This window comes from Pleurodeles waltl, chromosome 12, assembly GCF_031143425.1.
Source record: "Pleurodeles waltl isolate 20211129_DDA chromosome 12, aPleWal1.hap1.20221129, whole genome shotgun sequence".
Lineage (NCBI taxonomy): Eukaryota > Metazoa > Chordata > Amphibia > Caudata > Salamandridae > Pleurodeles > Pleurodeles waltl.
Window position 1 is genome coordinate 7,320,298 of NC_090451.1, and position 15,903 is coordinate 7,336,200.

The following is a 15,903-nucleotide window of genomic DNA, read 5'->3' on the forward strand; positions in this document are numbered from 1 at the left end:
ATGAGTACTACAGTTATCCTTTTTCCATGAAATGCAGATAGATAGAAGAGTTGGTCTCACTATCGCAATTCCTTCATACTTTTCTCCTTCCGCCCCCTGTCTGGATTACAATAACAAGAGCTGTGGAGTGCTGCACGCCAGCCTCAGTGCCTCTTCTTTCACTCAATCTCACTGTGTGCTGTGATATCTTTGTAACATCGCTTGTGGCCGGAAAAAAAGGAAAGGATGGATAGTATTTTTATTCTTTTACAACAAAACCCAAAATGCATCAGCTTGCTTGCTCATTAAGTTTACAAGGCCTGCTGCTTTTGAGATATTATAATTATAGTAGTTATTCGGCGTTGGAGGTAAGAGAGTTTTTTTTAGGTCTGGCCGTTGCTTCTGCTTCAAATTACTTGAGCTCTTGTCAACAAAGTAACAACAAAACATAGCCAACGGTTCGTTGCTCAAGCCTTTCCTACTGCGCCTTCCCATGTCTCTCCTGCCGACCACAGTGCAGGAAATCTGAGGTTGCATTTGCGCGAAGAGACGTACAACACAAGAAGGCGCGCTTTCGTGCGCCGGGCACCACCCGGCCTGTGCATTCCTCACTGTCGTGAGATCAGTTTACTCAGCAGAGCATGACGCTGCAATTGGTTAGTAGGGCAGGCCTGACCAGAATAGTATATTTGCGGTCATGTATTTGATTGCATTTTTAAAACAGTAACAGAACTTAACTGCAATGTTTAAATAGGTCTAGACATATTTAAACAGTGTCAATTTAATAGAAGAATTGTGGACAATTCAGAGGGGAGGCACCAATGTTTTTTTTCCCATTGGGTGGATGCGGCATTAAAGAGTTTGAAGACCACTGGTCTAAGTGGAAACTAATACACCTGGATGCTCCTGAATTCTTCGCAACAGATGCCAGCAAACCTGGCTGGAGAGCTACTGTGTTGGACTGATCCTGTCGATTCAAGTGGTCTTTCCTAGAGAGTCGGAGGTCATGGAAATAGATGGAGTTGATGGTAATCTTCAGGGCTTTGAAGTTTTCCCATCATCATCTGTCTCAAAAAAATGAGCTAGTAAAGACAGAGAATAAGGTAGCTGTCTTTTACATTAACCATCAGTGAAGCATGCATTCAAAATCCCTCAATGCAATAGCAGAACAATTGGGTTATTGGGCAGAGATCAACCTGTTGCACACGTCGGCAGTACACATCAAGGGCACCGACAATGTGATGGGAGACAGCTGGAGGTTTCCAAATTTGCTGGAGTTGACATTATCCAGGTCGTTGTTTTGAGAGATATGCCGAGAGTTTGTGAAACCCTTTCTGGATCTCTTTTCAAACAAGGACAATGCTCATCTTTGTCGATTCTGATCCAGGCTTCCGGAACAAGGAGCCTAGGTAGTGGACGTATTGGTGATAAAGTGGCTGAGAAGTCTCCTTTATACATTCCCCCACTTTTTATTGATCCAGATGGTTCTCTTCAAATCTCAGCAGGGGTGAGGGAACTTTATTCTTGTGGGCCCTTATTGGCCAGAGATGTCATGGTTTCCTCTTCTGAACCCTGGCTCTTCTACCTCATTGGGTACTGCTCAAGTGTGTCTCTCTCAGAACGTCGTCCCTGACCTTCTTGCTCCAACTCACTCTATCGCTTTGGAGGTTGAGGAGTCTGGACTGCTAGCATAGGGTCTTTCCTCTTCCTTAGTGGAGTTAATTCAGCACTCCAGCAGGCCTTCTACTTCGAAGTCTTACTCAAAGAACTGGAAGTCTTTTGAGACGTGATGTTCTGCTCATGATCTTTTGGCACCTACCTGTAGTTTGTCTGCTATTTTGCATTTTCTTCTGAATGGGTTTCACTTGAATCTCTTTCCACTCTGAAAGCTCATTGCTTTGCGATAAAGGTTTTTAGGGACTTTTCTGTACCTTCGAAGATGTTACAATCTTTGGTGTCTAGACTGTTCTAATCTTTTGTCAATTGTAAGACCAGTTGAAAAATCCCTTTTCTCCAACTCAGAATCTTCCTACTCTTTTATAGGCTTTACAATTTTATCTCTCTGAGGATCTGGATACTGTGAACATAAAGATTGTTTCCTATAAAGTTATTTTTCTATTTCCTATCACCTTGCTGAGAACAATTGGGGAGCTGGGAGCCTTAAAATGCTGTCCTCTCTTCATTTGATACTTTGGAAGATGGGGTAACTTTAAGGCCTAGCCTTACCTTTGCTGCAAAGGTTAAGTCTATTTTTGATAGATCTTAGGAAATAATTCTTCCTTCTTTCATTCCCTCTCCTTCCTCTCCGGAGGAACATTTTCTGAATACACTTGATGTTTAAAGAGCTCTTTTCATTTATGTCACCAGGCCTCTGCAGTTCAGGAAAACCGACTCCTTGTTTGTGACTTTTGGACAGCCTGGAAAAGACAAGAAGGTGACTTTTATGACTCTGAGTAGGTGGATTAAGTTGTCAATTTTTCTGGCTTTGCAAGGCTTTTTAGAATATCTTCCAGTTCAGGGTTGGTCTACGAGAGGAATGGCCACCTCCTGGGTTGAATTCCAGTGAGTAACAATCTAGGAAATTCCTAGGGTGGCTACTTTGTCCTCAGATCATTCATTTGTGAACCATTAGGGCTTAATAATTTTTCTGTTTTGCATTAGAGTACCAATGTTTTGAACTCTGCATTACCCTTAGTCCATCTTGTCTTTGTCACAAACATTACATCCTGCCCACCTTCCCATCAGTCCTTTGGCAAGGGATTGGCACCCAGGTTGGGTGCATGGGGCTAGCATTTAAGGATCCTCCTGTTCTTTCTTCCTGTTGGAAGGTGACATCACCTTACTTTGTAATGACTGTCACAAGGACGCAATGGACTAAGGCTAATGAAGATTACCAATAAGTAACCAACGCATCACCACTCTTTCTGAATGTGCGTGGCTCATTCCGCAGGACTTGTTCTTTGTATAATTCCTGGATTTTCAGAAGCCCTTTGATGGCAGCACCCCCACACTGAAAATTGTTTCAGCACCACTGTACAAGGGTCAGTTGTCATGCTCATATGCGGCGTAAATTTGCATTGAAGTAGTCTAACTCCCCAGGCCTTGTCTTTTGCTCAATTTGCCTTTGTGAGTTTTCTCTCAATCACTGTCGACTTCCTTTGATCTTTCTTTCTTCTTTTACTTCACCTTCGCCTTCAGTGTATCTTTCGGCCCTCTTAAGAGACACACCCCCTTGTAGCCACTTCTATACTTCTGTCACCTAATTATTTTCCTATCCTTTCCCCTGTAACGTTGCTGATCCTAGCTATAGCATCACTATCCAGAATCTGTTCACCTGAGTTATGTTCCTCTTATCCCCACGCATCTAATAATCAGCTCTTGGTCTCCCTCCACCTCTCACGAGACATAGTCTGAGGCAGTGTCTCCATCTTGGAGAGACAATCCCTTGTACTTGTGTTGTTCTACTGGCGCTGCCGGCTTGAGCTTTGGTCAGTAGTGGCAAAAGAAGGACTAATGGAAAGTGAACGTATACTGGAGCAACAGAGTGTATGGATTTATAAGAGCTTGATTAAATGAGAAAAAAAGAGTTTAGTTGAGGGAAAAAATGCAACTTGGTCTGTACGGGGATCGAACCCGCTACCTTGGCGTTATTAGCACCACGCTCTAACCAACTGAGCTAACCAACTGAGCTAACCGGCCATGAGTACTACAGATATCCTTTTTCCATGAAATGCAGATAGATAGAAGAGTTGGTCTTACTATCGCAATTCAATCATACTTTTCTCCTTACGCCCCCTGTCTGGATTACAATAACAAGAGCTGTGGAGTGTTGCACGCCAGCCTCAGTGCCTCTTCTTTCACTCAATCAAACTGTGTGCTGTGATATCTTTGTAACATCGCTTGTTGCCTGAAAAAAAGGAAAGGAGGGATAGTATTTTTATTCTTTTACAACAAAACCCAAAATGCATCCTCTTGCTTGCTCATTAAGTTTACAAGGCCAGCTGCTTTTGAGATATTATAATTATAGTGGTTATTCGGCGTTGGAGGTAAGAGAGTTTTTTTTAGGTCTGGCCGTTCCTTCTGCTTCAAATTACTTGAGCTCATGTCAACAAAGTAACAACAAAACATAGCCAACGGTTCGTTGCTCAAGCCTTTCCTACTGCGCCTTCCCATGTCTCTCCTGCCGACCACAGTACAGGAAATCTGAGGTTGCATTTGCGCGAAGAGACGTACAACACAAGAAGGCGCGCTTTCGTGCGCCGGGCACCACCCGGCCTGTGCATTCCTCACTGTCGTGAGATCAGTTTACTCAGCAGAGCATGACGCTGCAATTGGTTAGTAGGGCAGGCCTGACCAGAATAGTATATTTGCGGTCATGTATTTGATTGCATTTTTAAAACAGTAACAGAACTTAACTGCAATGTTTAAATAGGTCTAGACATATTTAAACAGTGTCAATTTAATAGAAGAATTGTGGACAATTCAGAGGGGAGGCACCAATGTTTTTTTTCCCATTGGGTGGATGCGGCATTAAAGAGTTTGAAGACCACTGGTCTAAGTGGAAACTAATACACCTGGATGCTCCTGAATTCTTCGCAACAGATGCCAGCAAACCTGGCTGGAGAGCTACTGTGTTGGACTGATCCTGTCGATTCAAGTGGTCTTTCCTAGAGAGTCGGAGGTCATGGAAATAGATGGAGTTGATGGTAATCTTCAGGGCTTTGAAGTTTTCCCATCATCATCTGTCTCAAAAAAATGAGCTAGTAAAGACAGAGAATAAGGTAGCTGTCTTTTACATTAACCATCAGTGAAGCATGCATTCAAAATCCCTCAATGCAATAGCAGAACAATTGGGTTATTGGGCAGAGATCAACCTGTTGCACACGTCGGCAGTACACATCAAGGGCACCGACAATGTGATGGGAGACAGCTGGAGGTTTCCAAATTTGCTGGAGTTGACATTATCCAGGTCGTTGTTTTGAGAGATATGCCGAGAGTTTGTGAAACCCTTTCTGGATCTCTTTTCAAACAAGGACAATGCTCATCTTTGTCGATTCTGATCCAGGCTTCCGGAACAAGGAGCCTAGGTAGTGGACGTATTGGTGATAAAGTGGCTGAGAAGTCTCCTTTATACATTCCCCCACTTTTTATTGATCCAGATGGTTCTCTTCAAGTCTCAGCAGGGGTGAGGGAACTTTATTCTTGTGGGCCCTTATTGGCCAGAGATGTCATGGTTTCCTCTTCTGAACCCTGGCTCTTCTACCTCATTGGGTACTGCTCAAGTGTGTCTCTCTCAGAACGTCGTCCCTGACCTTCTTGCTCCAACTCACTCTATCGCTTTGGAGGTTGAGGAGTCTGGACTGCTAGCATAGGGTCTTTCCTCTTCCTTAGTGGAGTTAATTCAGCTCTCCAGCAGGCCTTCTACTTCGAAGTCTTACTCAAAGAACTGGAAGTCTTTTGAGACGTGATGTTCTGCTCATGATCTTTTGGCACCTACCTGTAGTTTGTCTGCTATTTTGCATTTTCTTCTGAATGGGTTTCACTTGAATCTCTTTCCACTCTGAAAGCTCATTGCTTTGCGATAAAGGTTTTTAGGGACTTTTCTGTACCTTCGAAGATGTTACAATCTTTGGTGTCTAGACTGTTCTAATCTTTTGTCAATTGTAAGACCAGTTGAAAAATCCCTTTTCTCCAACTCAGAATCTTCCTACTCTTTTATAGGCTTTACAATTTTATCTCTCTGAGGATCTGGATACTGTGAACATAAAGATTGTTTCCTATAAAGTTATTTTTCTATTTCCTATCACCTTGCTGAGAACAATTGGGGAGCTGGGAGCCTTAAAATGCTGTCCTCTCTTCATTTGATACTTTGGAAGATGGGGTAACTTTAAGGCCTAGCCTTACCTTTGCTGCAAAGGTTAAGTCTATTTTTGATAGATCTTAGGAAATAATTCTTCCTTCTTTCATTCCCTCTCCTTCCTCTCCGGAGGAACATTTTCTGAATACACTTGATGTTTAAAGAGCTCTTTTCATTTATGTCACCAGGCCTCTGCAGTTCAGGAAAACCGACTCCTTGTTTGTGACTTTTGGACAGCCTGGAAAAGACAAGAAGGTGACTTTTATGACTCTGAGTAGGTGGATTAAGTTGTCAATTTTTCTGGCTTTGCAAGGCTTTTTAGAATATCTTCCAGTTCAGGGTTGGTCTACGAGAGGAATGGCCACCTCCTGGGTTGAATTCCAGTGAGTAACAATCTAGGAAATTCCTAGGGTGGCTACTTTGTCCTCAGATCATTCATTTGTGAACCATTAGGGCTTAATAATTTTTCTGTTTTGCATTAGAGTACCAATGTTTTGAACTCTGCATTACCCTTAGTCCATCTTGTCTTTGTCACAAACATTACATCCTGCCCACCTTCCCATCAGTCCTTTGGCAAGGGATTGGCACCCAGGTTGGGTGCATGGGGCTAGCATTTAAGGATCCTCCTGTTCTTTCTTCCTGTTGGAAGGTGACATCACCTTACTTTGTAATGACTGTCACAAGGACGCAATGGACTAAGGCTAATGAAGATTACCAATAAGTAACCAACGCATCACCACTCTTTCTGAATGTGCGTGGCTCATTCCGCAGGACTTGTTCTTTGTATAATTCCTGGATTTTCAGAAGCCCTTTGATGGCAGCACCCCCACACTGAAAATTGTTTCAGCACCACTGTACAAGGGTCAGTTGTCATGCTCATATGCGGCGTAAATTTGCATTGAAGTAGTCTAACTCCCCAGGCCTTGTCTTTTGCTCAATTTGCCTTTGTGAGTTTTCTCTCAATCACTGTCGACTTCCTTTGATCTTTCTTTCTTCTTTTACTTCACCTTCGCCTTCAGTGTATCTTTCGGCCCTCTTAAGAGACACACCCCCTTGTAGCCACTTCTATAATTCTGTCACCTAATTATTTTCCTATCCTTTCCCCTGTAACGTTGCTGATCCTAGCTATAGCATCACTATCCAGAATCTGTTCACCTGAGTTATGTTCCTCTTATCCCCACGCATCTAATAATCAGCTCTTGGTCTCCCTCCACCTCTCACGAGACATAGTCTGAGGCAGTGTCTCCATCTTGGAGAGACAATCCCTTGTACTTGTGTTGTTCTACTGGCGCTGCCGGCTTGAGCTTTGGTCAGTAGTGGCAAAAGAAGGACTAATGGAAAGTGAACGTATACTGGAGCAACAGAGTGTATGGATTTATAAGAGCTTGATTAAATGAGAAAAAAAGAGTTTAGTTGAGGGAAAAAATGCAACTTGGCCTGTACGGGGATCGAACCCGCTACCTTGGCGTTATTAGCACCACGCTCTAACCAACTGAGCTAACCGGCCATGAGTACTACAGATATCCTTTTTCCATGAAATGCAGATAGATAGAAGAGTTGGTCTTACTATCGCAATTCCTTCATACTTTTCTCCTTCCGCCCCCTGTCTGGATTACAATAACAAGAGCTGTGGAGTGCTGCACGCCAGCCTCAGTGCCTCTTCTTTCACTCAATCAAACTGTGTGCTGTGATATCTTTGTAACATCGCTTGTTGCCGGAAAAAAAGGAAAGGAGGGATAGTATTTTTATTCTTTTACAACAAAACCCAAAATGCATCCTCTTGCTTGCTCATTAAGTTTACAAGGCCAGCTGCTTTTGAGATATTATAATTATAGTGGTTATTCGGCGTTGGAGGTAAGAGAGTTTTTTTTAGGTCTGGCCGTTCCTTCTGCTTCAAATTACTTGAGCTCATGTCAACAAAGTAACAACAAAACATAGCCAACGGTTCTTTGCTCAAGCCTTCCCTACTGCGCCTTCCCATGTCTCTCCTGCCGACCACAGTGCAGGAAATCTGAGTTTGCATTTGCGCGAAGAGACGTACAACACAAGAAGGCGCGCTTTCGTGCACCGGGCACCACCCGGCCTGTGCATTCCTCACTGTCGTGAGATCAGTTTACTCAGCAGAGCATGACGCTGCAATTGGTTAGTAGGGCAGGCCTGACCAGAATAGTATATTTGGGGTCATGTATTTGATTGCATTTTTAAAACAGTAACAGAACTTAACTGCAATGTTTAAATAGGTCTAGACATATTTAAACAGTGTCAATTTAATAGAAGAATTGTGGACAATTCAGAGGGGAGGCCCCAATGTTTTTATTTCCCATTGGGTGGATGCGGCATTAAAGAGTTTGAAGACCACTGGTCTAAGTGGACACTAATGCAAATGGATGCTCCTGAATTCCTCGCAACAGATGCCAGCAAACCTGGCTGGAGAGCTACTGTGTTGCACTGATCCTGTCGATTCAAGTGGTCTTTCCTAGAGAGTCGGAGGTCATGGAAATAGATGGAGTTGATGGTAATCTTCAGGGCTTTGAAGTTTTCCCATCATCATCTGTCTCAAAAAAATGTGCTAGTAAAGACAGAGAATAAGGTAGCTGTCTTTTACATTAACCAACAGTGAAGCATGCATTCAAAATCCCTCAATGCAATAGCAGAACAATTGGGTTATTGGGCAGAGATCAACCTGTTGCACACGTCGGCAGTACACATCAAGGGCACCGACAATGTGATGGCAGACAGCTGGAGGTTTCCAAATTTGCTGGAGTTGACGTTATCCAGGTCGTTGTTTTGAGAGATATGCCGAGAGTTTGTGAAACTCTTTCTGGATCTCTTTTCAAACAAGGACAATGCTCATCTTTGTCGATTCTGATCCAGGCTTCCGGAACAAGGAGCCTAGGTAGTGGACGTATTGGTGATAAAGTGGCTGAGAAGTCTCCTTTATACATTCCCCCACTTTTTATTGATCCAGATGGTTCTCTTCAAGTCTCAGCAGGGGCGAGGGAACTTTATTCTTGTGGGCCCTTATTGGCCAGAGATGTCATGGTTTCCTCTTCTGAACCCTGGCTCTTCTACCTCATTGGGTACTGCTCAAGTGTGTCTCTCTCAGAACGTCGTCCCTGACCTTCTTGCTCCAACTCACTCTATCGCTTTGGAGGTTGAGAAGTCTGGACTGCTAGCAAAGGGTCTTTCCTCTTCCTTAGTGGAGTTAATTCAGCACTCCAGCAGGCCTTCTACTTCGAAGTCTTACTCAAAGAACTGGAAGTCTTTTGAGACGTGATGTTCTGCTCATGATCTTTTGGCACCTACCTGTAGTTTGTCTGCTATTTTGCATTTTCTTCTGAATGGGTTTCACTTGAATCTCTTTCCACTCTGAAAGCTCATTGCTTTGCGATAAAGGTTTTTAGGGACTTTTCTGTACCTTCGAAGATGTTACAATCTTTGGTGTCTAGACTGTTCTGATCTTTTGTCAATTGTAAGACCAGTTGAAAAATCCCATTTCTCCAACTCAGAATCTTCCTACTCTTTTATAGGCTTTGCAATTTTATCTCTTTGAGGATCTGGATACTGTAGACATAAAGATTGTTTCCTATAAAGTTATTTTCCTATTTCCTATCACCTTGCTGAGAACAATTGGGGAGCTGGGAGCCTTAAAATGCTGTCCTCTCTTCATTTGATACTTTGGAAGATGGGGTAACTTTAAGGCCTAGCCTTACCTTTGCTGCAAAGGTTAAGTCTATTTTTGATAGATCTTAGGAAATAATTCTTCCTTCTTTCATTCCCTCTCCTTCCTCTCCGGAGGAACATTTTCTGAATACACTTGATGTTTAAAGAGCTCTTTTCATTTATGTCACCAGGCCTCTGCAGTTCAGGAAAACCGACTCCTTGTTTGTGACTTTTGGACAGCCTGGAAAAGACAAGAAGGTGACTTTTATGACTCTGAGTAATTGGATTAAGTTGTCAATTTTTCTGGCTTTGCAAGGCTTTTTAGAATATCTTCCAGTTCAGGGATGGTCTACGAGAGGAATGGCCACCTCCTGGGTTGAATTCCAGTGAGTAACAATCTAGGAAATTCCTAGGGTGGCTACTTGGTCCTCAGAGCATACAGTTGTCAAGCATTATGGCTTAATAATTTTTCTGTTTTGCATTTGAGTACCAATGTTTTGAACTCTGAATTACCCTTAGTCCATCTTGTCTTTGTCACAAACATTACATCCTGCCCACCTTCCCATCAGTCCTTTGGCAAGGGCTTGGCACCCAGGTTGGGTGCATGGGGCTAGCATTTAAGGATCCTCCTGTTCTTTCTTCCTGTTGGAAGGTGACATCACCTTACTTTGTAATGACTGTCACAAGGACGCAATGGACTAAGGCTAATGAAGATTACCAATAAGTAACCAACGCATCACCACTCTTTCTGAATGTGCGTGGCTCATTCCGCAGGACTAGTTCTTTGTATAATTCCTGGATTTTCAGAAGCCCTTTGATGGCAGCACCCCCACACTGAAAATTGTTTCAGCACCACTGTACAAGGGTCAGTTGTCATGCTCATCTGCGGCGTAAATTTGCATTGAAGTAGTCTAACTCCCCAGGCCTTGTCTTTTGCTCAATTTGCCTTTGTGAGTTTTCTCTCAATCACTGTCGACTTCCTTTGATCTTTCTTTCTTCTTTCACTTCACCTTCGCCTTCAGTGTATCTTTCGGCCCTCTTAAGAGACACACCCCCTTGTAGCCACTTCTATACTTCTGTCACCTAATTATTTTCCTATCCTTTGCCCTGTAACGTTGCTGATCCTAGCTATAGCATCACTATCCAGAATCTGTTCACCTGAGTTATGTTCCTCTTATCCCCACGCATCTAATAATCAGCTCTTGGTCTCCCTCCACCTCTCACGAGACATAGTCTGAGGCAGTGTCTCCATCTTGGAGAGACAATCCCTTGCACTTGTGTTGTTCTACTGGCGCTGCCGGCTGGAGCTTTGGTCAGCAGTGGCAAAAGAAGGACTAATGGAAAGTGAACGTATACTGGAGCAACAGAGTGTATGGATTTATAAGAGCTTGATTAAATGAGAAAAAAAGAGTTTAGTTGAGAGAAAAAATGCAACCTGGCCCATACGGGGATCGAACCCGCGACCTTGGCATTATTAGCACCACGCTCTAACCAACTGAGCTAACCGGCCATGAGTACTACATATCTCCTTTTTCCATAAAATGCAGATAGATAGAAGAGTTGGTCTCACGATCGCAATTCCTTCATACTTTTCTCCTTCCGCCCCCTGTCTGGATTACAATAACAAGAGCTGTGGAGTGCTGCACGCCAGCCTCAGTGCCTCTTCTTTCACTCAATCTCACTGTGTGCTGTGATATCTTTGTAACATCGCTTGTTGCCGGAAAAAAAGGAAAGGATGGATAGTATTTTTATTCTTTTACAACAAAACCCAAAATGCATCGGCTTGCTTGCTCATTAAGTTTACAAGGCCAGCTGCTTTTGAGATATTATAATTATAGTGGTTATTCGGCGTTGGAAGTAAGAGAGTTTTTTTTAGGTCTGGCCGTTCCTTCTGCTTCAAATTACTTGAGCTCATGTCAACAAAGTAACAACAAAACATAGCCAACGGTTCGTTGCTCAAGCCTTCCCTACTGCGCCTTCCCATGTCTATACTGCCGACCACAGTGCAGGAAATCTGAGTTTGCATTTGCGCGAAGAGACGTAAAACACAAGAAGGCGCGCTTTTGTGCGCCGGGCACCACCCGGCCTGTGCATTCCTCACTGTCGTGAGATCAGTTTACTCAGCAGAACATGACGCTGCAATTGGTTAGTAGGGCAGGCCTGACCAGAATAGTATATTTGGGGTCATGTATTTGATTGAATTTTTAAAACAGTAACAGAACTTAACTGCAATGTTTAAATAGGTCTAGACATATTTAAACAGTGTCAATTTAATAGAAGAATTGTGGACAATTCAGAGGGGAGGCACCAATGTTTTTTTTTCCCCTTGGGTGGATGCGGCATTAAAGAGTTTGAAGACCACTGGTCTAAGTGGACACTAATATACCTGGATGCTCCTGAATCCTCGCAACAGATGCCAGCAAACCTGGCTGGAGAGCTACTGTGTTGGACTGATCCTGTCGATTCAAGTGGTCTTTCCTAGAGAGTCGGAGGTCATGGAAATAGATGTAGTTGATGGTAATCTACAGGGCTTTGAAGTTTTCCCATCATCATCTGTCTCAAAAAAATGTGCTAGTAAAGACAGAGAATAAGGTAGCTGTCTTTTACATTAACCAACAGTGAAGCATGCATTCAAAATCCCTCAATGCAATAGCAGAACAATTGGGTTATTGGGCAGAGATCAACCTGTTGCACACGTGGGCAGTACACATCAAGGGCACCGACAATGTGATGGCAGACAGCTGGAGGTTTCCAAATTTGCTGGAGTTGACGTTATCCAGGTCGTTGTTTTGAGAGATATGCCGAGAGTTTGTGAAACCCTTTCTGGATCTCTTTTCAAACAAGGACAATGCTCATCTTTGTCGATTCTGATCCAGGCTTCCGGAACAAGGAGCCTAGGTAGTGGACGTATTGGTGATAAAGTGGCTGAGAAGTCTCCTTTATACATTCCCCCACTTTTTATTGATCCAGATGGTTCTCTTCAAGTCTCAGCAGGGGGGAGGGATCTTTATTCTTGTGGGCCCTTATTGGCCAGAGATGTCATGGGTTCCTCTTCTGAACCCCTGGCTCTTCTACCTCCTTGAGTACTGCTCAAGTGTGTCTCTGTCAGAACGTCGTCCCTGACCTTCTTGCTCCAACTCATTCTATCGCTTTGGAGGTTGAGAAGTCTGGACTGCTAGCAAAGGGTCTTTCCTCTTCCTTAGTGGAGTTAATTCAGCACTCCAGCAGGCCTTCTACTTCGAAGTCTTACTCAAAGAACTGGAAGTCCTTTCAGACGTGATGTTCTGCTCATGATCTTTTGGCACCTATCTGTAGTTTGTCTGCTATTTTGCATTTTCTTCTGAATTTGTTTCACTTGAATCTCTTTCCACTCTAAAAGCTCATTGCTTTGCGATAAAGGTTTTTAGGGACTTTTCTGTACCTTCGTCGATGTTACAGTATTTGGTGTCTAGACTGTTCTGATCTTTTGTCAATTGTAAGACCAGTTGAAAAATCCCTTTTCTCCAACTCAGAATCTTCCTACTCTTTTATAAGCTTTGCAATTTTATCTCTTTGAGGATCTGGATACTGTAGACATAAAGATTGTTTCCTATAAAGTTATTTTCCTATTTCCTATCACCTTGCTGAGAACAATTGGGGAGCTGGGAGCCTTAAAATGCTGTCCTCTCTTCATTTGATACTTTGGAAGATGGGGTAACTTTAAGGCCTAGCCTTACCTTTGCTGCAAAGGTTAAGTCTATTTTTGATAGATCTTAGGAAATAATTCTTCCTTCTTTCATTCCCTCTCCTTCCTCTCCGGAGGAACATTTTCTGAATACACTTGATGTTTAAAGAGCTCTTTTCATTTATGTCACCAGGCCTCTGCAGTTCAGGAAAACCGAATCCTTGTTTGTGACTTTTGGACAGCCTGGAAAAGACAAGAAGGTGACTTTTATGACTCTGAGTAGGTGGATTAAGTTGTCAATTTTTCTGGCTTTGCAAGGCTTTTTAGAATATCTTCCAGTTCAGGGATGGTCTACGAGAGGAATGGCCACCTCCTGGGTTGAATTCCAGTGAGTAACAATCTAGGAAATTCCTAGGGTGGCTACTTGGTCCTCAGAGCATACATTTGTCAAGCATTATGGCTTAATAATTTTTCTGTTTTGCATTTGAGTACGAATGTTTTGAACTCTGCATTACCCTTAGTCCATCTTGTCTTTGTCACAAACATTACATCCTGCCCACCTTCCCATCAGTCCTTTGGCAAGGGCTTGGCACCCAGGTTGGGTGCATGGGGCTAGCATTTAAGGATCCTCCTGTTCTTTCTTCCTGTTGGAAGGTGACATAACCTTACTTTGTAATGACTGTCACAAGGACGCAATGGACTAAGGCTAATGAAGATTACCAATAAGTAACCAACGCATCACCACTCTTTCTGAATGTGCGTGGCTCATTCCGCAGGACTAGTTCTTTGTATAATTCCTGGATTTTCAGAAGCCCTTTGATGGCAGCACCCCCACACTGAAAATTGTTTCAGCACCACTGTACAAGGGTCAGTTGTCATGCTCATCTGCGGCGTAAATTTTCATTGAAGTAGTCTACCTCCCCAGGCCTTGTCTTTTGCTCAATTTGCCTTTGTGAGTTTTCTCTCAATCACTGTCGACTTCCTTTGATCTTTCTTTCTTCTTTCACTTCACCTTCGCCTTCAGTGTATCTTTTGGCCCTCTTAAGAGACACACCCCCTTGTAGCCACTTCTATACTTCTGTCACCTAATTATTTTCCTATCCTTTGCCCTGTAACGTTGCTGATCCTAGCTATAGCATCACTATCCAGAATCTGTTCACCTGAGTTATGTTCCTCTTATCCCCACGCATCTAATAATCAGCTCTTGGTCTCCCTCCACCTCTCACGAGACACAGTCTGAGGCAGTGTCTCCATCTTGGAGAGACAATCCCTTGCACTTGTGTTGTTCTACTGGCGCTGCCGGCTTGAGCTTTGGTCAGCAGTGGCAAAAGAAGGACTAATGGAAAGTGAACGTATACTGGAGCAACAGAGTGTATGGATTTATAAGAGCTTGATTAAATGAGAAAAAAAGAGTTTAGTTGAGAGAAAAAATGCAACTTGGCCCGTACGGGGATCGAACCCGCGACCTTGGCATTATTAGCACCACGCTCTAACCAACTGAGCTAACCGGCCATGAGTACTATAGATCTCCTTTTTCCATGAAATGCAGATAGATAGAAGAGTTGGTCTCACGATCGCAATTCCTTCATACTTTTCTCCTTCCGCCCCCTGTCTGGATTACAATAACAAGAGCTGTGGAGTGCTGCACGCCAGCCTCAGTGCCTCTTCTTTCACTCAATCTCACTGTGTGCTGTGATATCTTTGTAACATCGCTTGTTGCCGGAAAAAAAGGAAAGGATGGATAGTATTTTTATTCTTTTACAACAAAACCCAAAATGCATCGGCTTGCTTGCTCATTAAGTTTACAAGGCCAGCTGCTTTTGAGATATTATAATTGTAGTGGTTATTCGGCGTTGGAGGTAAGAGAGTTTTTTTTAGGTCTGGCCGTTCCTTCTGCTTCAAATTACTTGAGCTCATGTCAACAAAGTAACAACAAAACATAGCCAACGGTTCGTTGCTCAAGCCTTCCCTACTGCACCTTCCCATGTCTCTCCTGCCGACCACAGTGCAGGAAATCTGAGTTTGCATTTGCGCGAAGAGACGTACAACACAAGAAGGCGCGCTTTCGTGCGCCGGGCACCACCCGGCCTGTGCATTCCTCACTGTCGTGAGATCAGTTTACTCAGCAGAGCATGACGCTGCAATTGGTTAGTAGGACAGGCCTGACCAGAATAGTATATTTGGGGTCATGTATTTGATTGCATTTTTAAAACAGTAACAGAACTTAACTGCAATGTTTAAATAGGTCTTGACATATTTAAACATTGTCAATTTAATAGAAGAATTGTGGACAATTCAGAGGGGAGGCACCAATGTTTTTTTTTCCCATTGGGTGGATGCGGCATTAAAGAGTTTGAAGACCACTGGTCTAAGTGGACACTAATACACCTGGATGCTCCTGAATTCCTCGCAACAGATGCCAGCAAACCTGGCTGGAGAGCTACTATGTTGCACTGATCCTGTCGATTCAAGTGGTCTTTCCTAGAGAGTCGGAGGTCATGGAAATAGATGGAGTTGATGGTAATCTTCAGGGCTTTGAAGTTTTCCCATCATCATCTGTCTCAAAAAAATGTGCTAGTAAAGACAGAGAATAAGGTAGCTGTCTTTTACATTAACCAACAGTGAAGCATGCATTCAAAATCCCTCAATGCAATAGCAGAACAATTGGGTTATTGGGCAGAGATCAACCTGTTGCACACGTCGGCAGTACACATCAAGGGCACCGACAATGTGATGGCAG

The 15,903-nt window shown here is 43.3% G+C and overlaps 3 non-coding genes across 3 annotated transcripts; all 3 read right to left on the reverse strand.

Annotated features, from left to right (window-relative positions):
- Positions 1-7,269: 7,269 nt before the first annotated feature.
- TRNAI-AAU (transfer RNA isoleucine (anticodon AAU)) lies at positions 7,270-7,343 on the reverse strand. The gene has a single exon. It is a non-coding gene; the product is annotated as a tRNA-Ile (tRNA).
- A 3,592-nt stretch (positions 7,344-10,935) lies between these two features.
- TRNAI-AAU (transfer RNA isoleucine (anticodon AAU)) lies at positions 10,936-11,009 on the reverse strand. The gene has a single exon. It is a non-coding gene; the product is annotated as a tRNA-Ile (tRNA).
- A 3,592-nt stretch (positions 11,010-14,601) lies between these two features.
- TRNAI-AAU (transfer RNA isoleucine (anticodon AAU)) lies at positions 14,602-14,675 on the reverse strand. Its single transcript has one exon. It is a non-coding gene; the product is annotated as a tRNA-Ile (tRNA).
- Positions 14,676-15,903: the final 1,228 nt, after the last annotated feature.